The 6,955-nt window shown below is 50.2% G+C and overlaps 1 long non-coding RNA gene across 1 annotated transcript in view; it reads left to right on the plus strand.

The window, feature by feature from the left end:
- LOC308201006 overlaps window positions 1-6,419 on the plus strand; it is a 28,048-nt gene extending 21,629 nt beyond the window's left edge. Inside the window, exon 3 of the long non-coding RNA XR_013955993.1 lies at window positions 335-6,419. This is a non-coding gene — a long non-coding RNA (uncharacterized lncRNA). The remainder of the gene's footprint in view (window positions 1-334) is intronic.
- The last annotated feature ends 536 nt before the right edge of the window (window positions 6,420-6,955 follow it).

The raw sequence follows: 6,955 nt of genomic DNA on the forward strand, positions 1-6,955 counted from the left end.
CGTGCGCAGGAGCTGCCTGGTGAAGCATTGCAGTGCCCACAGCTCGGCACAGGCTGGGTGTTTGTAGCTCCTGGTCGTTCGGTGTGATCGCCAGCAGCCCTGTGGGTTCAGAGCAGCTGACCAAGCTGTGTGTCCCCCCCCGGGCTCAGGACCAGGGCTTTCCAGAAGCGAAGCTCACGCTTTGCTTTGAAGACAGCAAGGGACAAGGAATCCGCGGCATTCCTGGCGTATTCCGGCGGCTGGCTGCCCTTGTTGAAAACCAGATGTCTCCTTTCCAATTCGCATGTTGCTAACTTCCAGTTCCAGCCCTCACACCTTCTTCTGCTTTTTTCAGAGCCCGAAACGATCGCGTCTCCTCCCTCCCATCTGCCGCTGCCGCCCAGCGAAGCGCGAGCCTCACCTGTCCGCGAGCAGCTTGCCCTCCCTTGGCGTGAATAAAGCAGAGCTATTGGGGTCGCAAAGATCAACGACGTCGTAAAACACTTCAAGCGTATTCCTTTGCATCGTGCCTCGGCTGTGATGGCCATTCCGTGGACACAAGGCCTTAATGTGCACGGCCCTGATCTGTTTTTCCCATCGCTGACGCTTCGTTGACCTACCTGCTTAGGAGAGTGATGTGGGGCTGTCCTTAGTGCAACTTTCCTCCTTTTGGAGAGTGATAAATCTGTTCGGGCATGCATTTTTTTTTTCCTGCTTTATAGCTTGCCATAAATACTCAATAGTATCGTCTTACTCGGGCTGTGCTGAGGGGCTGGTGGCTCCTCGGCTAGCAATGCTTGTTGCCCCCACGAGAAGCTCCTGGTGGGGCGCGGGGGAGGCTGGGGACAGCCAGAGCACCCACGCCTGTGATGCCAGCACGGAGTCCTCATGAGCAAGAAAAGAAGGATTTTTTTTCTTATTGATGGCTTAAAGGTCAAGCTTGGTTTTGTTTCTCAGCTGCACATGCAGAATAATTTAGCTTTTCTCTTTAGTGCTCTCTTTCTGCCTCCTTCCTGTGTAGGTAATAAATTAATTTTATTTAATTCATTGGCAGCCTCACCTTTGGTAGTGAAGGCAGCAACACCGCTAGAGATGGGGTGTGAGAGTGGAAAACTTCCCCGAGGCATCTGGTCCCACAAAACACGGGGATTTCAGGATGAAATGCTGGGGGCACCTTGTCTCAGCTTGCTCCGAGCCAGATTTGAGTTTCCTGAAGTAACTTGGGAAGATGGAAAGGAAGTGAAGTTGTGTCCGTAGGGCCAGTGGAAGTATCCTGCTCTCTCTCCCAGCCCCGTAAGTACATCGTGGTAATTCAGAGCAGTGCTTGCTTGTTTACGGAGTGCGTGCTGCAGGAGAGCTATCACTCAGCGGAGCAGAGATGTGCTTAATGCAAAAAAGAGCCCACGATTGCAGAGCTGCTCTGCGCAGTCTGTAGCTGAAGCGTGTTGTGATACCCATGGGTAAAGATCAAACTGGAAAGGACTTGCCGACATCTGATTCTCCTCAATTTCAGTTGGATCCAAATCTAGCAAAAGGGCATTTTATGTCTGGTCACAGTCCAAAAAGATATAGCAAAATCACCTGGAGTTACAAATGTGTTGCAGAACCTGTCCCTAATCACATTAAGAGCTCTAAACTGTAAGGCTCAATTGTTTGCCAAATGAAATATTCTCCTCCGGTATTTGCAGAAAGGAATTACAGTCTGTGAGTAATGTTTTTCATTTGGTATCGAAGTACAGTTTCTGTTTTATGGACCCAATCCTGAGCTTGGGGAAAGAGTCATTAAAAAGGCTTTGTTTTGCTGGGGAGCAAGGGCAGCGTTACTCCAACTTCACCCCACTTTGGGACTGGGCTCTGAGCTCCTGGGACCAGTTGCTTCCAGTTCAGACCAAGTTCCCTGCTCTCCCCACCGGACCGGCATCACCTGCCGTGCACGGCGAGGTGGTGGTCACGATGTGACACCCAGCAGGTCTGGGATGGGGGCTTTTCCCCTCCCAGTCACCTGCTTCCGAGGCTTCGAGCCCTTGAGGTTCACGCCGCGAGGCTTTCTTCTGCACTTCTGAGAGCGATGTTTGTTGTTGTTGGCTTTGAGGTTATGCTTAAAGAGAAGGGAAGTCCCGATGCTCCTGGTCATCTAGGGGCTGAGCTGTGTTCCTGGGGGGCCAGGAGGGTGAACCCGATGTCTCGACATGCTCCTCATCTCATGGTGTGTGCTGGTGTCCCTGTAGTGGCTTCTACGTGTAACGGTGACCTGGTGACTCCTGCTCAAGGCTTTGGATGCAGCCAGGCCTTCCCAGCCCGCTGATGGTGCCACGGCTCCTGGACAGCTGCTGGCCGTGCTTCATGCGTCAGCTCCGTGGTGTCCCCCAGTAAGAAAACAGGTCAGTCAGCACGGAGACCTTACAGTGGGTAGAAGGAGAGGACAGCAAGTCCCCCAAACAGCAAAATACTCCAAACGCAAAGACAACTGCTGAAAGATCTTCACCGCGGTTTGTTTAAACCGGTGCCACCACCGAGCGAAGCGCCTGGCGTGCAGCGCTTCGTTACGTTCACACCGAGACGGGTGGAAGGAAAGGCTTGCGGAGTATCTCCAGCTTTGTGCTCTGTTCCGGGGGAAGGAGAGTGGCATCAGCACCCTACTGCCTCATGGGGAGCAGCCCTGCCCCAGGGATTTCGGCCTGACCTCGTGCAGTGCCTTACTGTGCCCCAGCTGGCAGCAGTAACTGGCCAGTTCTGAAATAACCCTCAGCAGTGACATACAACCTGCAGTGCCTTTACCTCTTATTTTTCCTTTCCTTCCCTCCATCCCAACATGTCTCCATCTACCCATCCTGCTTCGCCGCGGTTCCCGTGAACAATTTAGTAGTCGGGTAGAAGGAGTCTTCTGCAACAAAGAAACTACTTTACTTTCTGCTATGGTTAATGCCCCAATTTAATGAGTCCTTCATATCATTCTCAGCACCCTAAATTAAAGGGTAGCCTATGCAATTAAACCGTTCAGCTTTCAGAATGCCCCTCTCAGGGTTATCTGCAAAATGGGTTGAAATGCAGCTGCTACTAATATTGCTTGTATTAAAGCTGGCAAAGGAAAAATCTCTTTCTTCCCTCTATTTTCAGTAATGTGCCTTTACTTTCAATTAAACTGATTATTTGCACCATCTTGTTCCTGATCATTGTCCCACGAGGTTTTCCTAGCCAGGAAATATTTTATGCAATACATAACTGTAGATGTTTAGACCTTCGTGTTTGTATCTTTCAGGAATGAGGGGAGAGCTGAGACTTGCAGCCAAACCTTAGTCTTATTCACACCAGTATTAATCCGGAGTAAAGCTGCAGTTTGCAGCGGAATTACACCAGATTTGTGCTCAGTTAGATACATCAGATTTTGTTTGCTTGTTTTTTCCCCGAATAGCTGTTTAAGGAAACAAAGCAGTTCCCCAGCACCCCCTCCCCAAATCTCTCCGTTGCATCTGGAACATATTGCTCTATTACCAAGGGTCAGATAATATCCTGCGTTAACAGAGCATCCTCCAGGCCCCCCAGATTCTTTCCAGCCGAGTCACTTCACCCACCCCTGACATGCAGCCTGCTGGGGGGGGGGGGGAAGGCTCCTCGAGGGTTTCATCGCTGCTTTGGCTGGGAGCAGAACGGGGACCACAGCAGCACCGAAATCACACCTGAGGAAGGGGTGGCTGGGCCGATTTTTAGGCAAAAGGTAATTGCTCCCTGCATTTAGCTCAGCCCGTGGGGCTCACATCTCCACATCCCCACCTTGCAGCCCTTGCTGGGGCCGGGCACTGAAATCGGCTGGTGGGGCACAGCTTGCAGCAGGGCCGGGCTGGGAGGTGCCTTCATGGTTGCACCGGTGCAAGAAGGCTCCAGCCCAGCGTCCCTGTCCCCCAAAATGTCACACACGCCATCGTCCCACATTGCCTCTTGCAGAAAGTGCTGTAGACTCCGAGACTCAGCATTTCTTTTTCTCTTTTGTCCCCAAAACGTCAAAACAGAAACATGAATCAGCGGCGTAAGAAATAGCTCTTTTCTGCCCTTTCACTGAGAAACGCTCTGCGGTAAACCAAGGTATTATGTTTGGGATTCATCCGCAGTGAAATTTCTTCCTGCCCCAAACCTGTCAGGCTCCAATTCTTATTTTAATGATCTCATTTTATAAATAATGGAAAGAAAAACAATACATTCAATAGAAATGAGATTAGAAATGGGAGGGGAGTGAATTACAAATGCAAGAGTCTGTAGTTATTCCAAGGAAGATAAATCTCATTTTTAGTGGTCTCCCGTGAAACAGCATCTTGCTAAGAAACAAACAAACAAACAAAAAACTGCTTTTGCTGATAAATAAAGGTGCGAGATGGTGGCAAGGAGGGTTTTTTTAACACTAGTTGGTTGTCATAGCATCTTGGGACTAGCGATACCTGGGGTTTATTCCTGGCCTCGCCACGGTCTCTCTGCAATAAATCATTTAACGCCCTGTGCCAAAGTTGCAGCACAATCTGGAAAATCAAACTCCAGTGAATAAATGTGCAAATGACATCGCCAAGTAACGCTCCGTGCAGTTATCAATGCCAGGCTTCTACCTCAACAGAGTTATGAAGCCTGGCGTACACAATGAGCAGGGAGGTGCAAATTAGTGTCATTTCAGCAGCCCACACACAATTCACTGCAGACTGTTGTGGGAAAGAGTGTCACTGGGAACGATGTTTTGATTCGGGGCTGGAGCCTGCCTGGCGATGAACCCCTTGTACACGTCCCAGTGTTGACATGATGCCAGTGGTGGCTTGAAAATTCCTTTTTTTTTTTTTTTTTGTTTTGTTTTCTTTACGTGTATTTGGGCAGATTTTCTGTCTGTGTGACAGAGCGACCCTCCTATAGGACTCGGAGGAGAATGCGCTGGAATCATGAAATTTGCACCCCTGCAATTCTGGGAGCATCTGTTGGAGGTCGGGGCCTCCTCCCCTCTGGAGGTCCGGCTGCTCACTGCCTCTTTGCTGTTGATGCTTGATGAGGATGGAGAACATGAAGGGTGGCTGAGGATTTGAGAGAGTGTTGAGGGAAAAGGAGCATGGGGAGCAATTAAAGACTTGCTTGTATGTTGACATGAAGATCAGCACCAACATGCTTACCCGATCATCGGGAAGCAGAGAGCAATTACTCAGGAACTTTAAACACCTCCGAGGAACACATAGGAACATCAGTTTCATGACCAAGAAAACAAGGGCATGGTTATAGACTGGGCTGGATGGACACAGACCTGTTCCTTGCCTCTGCAGAAAGGTTTTATCCCAAGATAACTGCTGTGAGAGACAAAGTGCAGCCACTGATGATGATCTGGGATTATCAAGTTCATAAAGATGTGAGGGTGTTTATTAGAAACAAAGATACTGATGTCTCTGCAAATAAATTATTCAAATGTTTGTCTAGTGAGGGATACAAATTAATCCAGGAGTACATTTAATAATGGGGAAACTCCTCCATAATCAAATATAGTGAACCCAGCGACGTTCCAGTGATGTGAGCCAGGAGGTAACGAAGACAAGAGGCCAGCGGAGCATCCTGACATGCTCCATGCCACGCTCCAAGGGACGACGGCAGGACGATGCTCGTATGGCCTCACCAGGAGCAAGGCGGTGTAACAGAGCAGAGCGAGTTATGGGGCGAAGGAGAGGATTTCGAACACAGCATGGGGCATCGTCAGGTCACCTCAGGAACAGAGGTTGGGCCGCAGAGGGGTGGGGTTTGTCAGACTCCTGGCAAAAAGCAGCTGCTCGCGGTCGGGTCAATCGTGTGAGGAGAAACTCAGCAAAAACGTGGTGAATTTGGGTATAAAGGATTTCTTTTGCTTCCTCTGTGAACAATGTCTTGCTACAAATAACTTCATACCCCCAGCCTTGTCCTGTCCTGGCTGATGCTTAAACTGTCAATAATCATCAGGTTGCTGTCAGGGTGCTTCTCAATGGGGCTGACAGATTATATCTCTAAAGTCCCTTTATTGGACCTTGTTCCCAGAAAAGCTTGCAAATTGCTCTCATCTTACCAGACAAAGGCGTTGCTCACACTCAGAGTCCTTGGATATCCTACACAATAACGTATGAATTGGTGAGAATTACCCGAGATAAAATATCCCTTACAACATCAAAGTTCCTGATCTTTTAGCTGTCAGCCGCAGGTATGTGAAAGTCCTGACAGGCTGGAGATAGAAGGAAGAGATAAAGCAAAAGAGGAGAAAAGAAAACGGAGAAATTCTCTGAATGAAATGTTATATGGTTGGATTTGGCGCAGAGATTTCAGTGCAAGGGGTCTGCAGGGCTAGCAGAGGTGTGAGCGACGCACAGGGCTTTTGCCTTTCCAAACGAGCGAGCAGCAGCTGGTAGCGAGCAGCCAAGGACAGATCCTGCTCTTAGTAACACCCATGGATAAAAGCAAGCAGGGGAACAGAGAGCAAAATAAGGCTAAAGCACACTCAGACATCTTCCTAGTGGGTGCAGTCAGTTCTAGGCAGTGCGACATTGGGGGGGGGGGGGGGGGGAACTGTTTTTAGCAAACATTAGCTGGCACATTGCAATTAGCACCATGCAGCTGCCATCAGGTGAGAACCTGGTAGCAATTAGGGAGATTGCCTAATTGAGACGGGGAGGGGGGCGGAAGCCCTGAGGAAGAGGAGGGCAGGGAGTGAGGTGCCTTGTTCCTTGTGGGAAGGCTGCACTCGGTACCGCTAGGCCCCGGTGCCGGCCTGCGCTGGGCCAGGGGTGACACGGTGACAAGGATGAGCTGGTCACATTCTCCCCAGCTCCTGGCGCTGTGCTGGTGGCTGGGTTTGCACGGTGAGATGGATGGAGCGGGTCGGCTCCCCGGGGGAGATGCTGCCACAACTGACAGCAGGCCGGCCTCGCTTGCGCCGTGCTCGCACGTAGGCCCGAAGCCGTTGCACTGAGGCAAAGGGGCTGAGCTGAAACGAGATCTG

Source organism: Anser brachyrhynchus (assembly GCF_964034855.1).
Source record: "Anser brachyrhynchus genome assembly, chromosome: 11".
NCBI lineage: Eukaryota > Metazoa > Chordata > Aves > Anseriformes > Anatidae > Anser > Anser brachyrhynchus.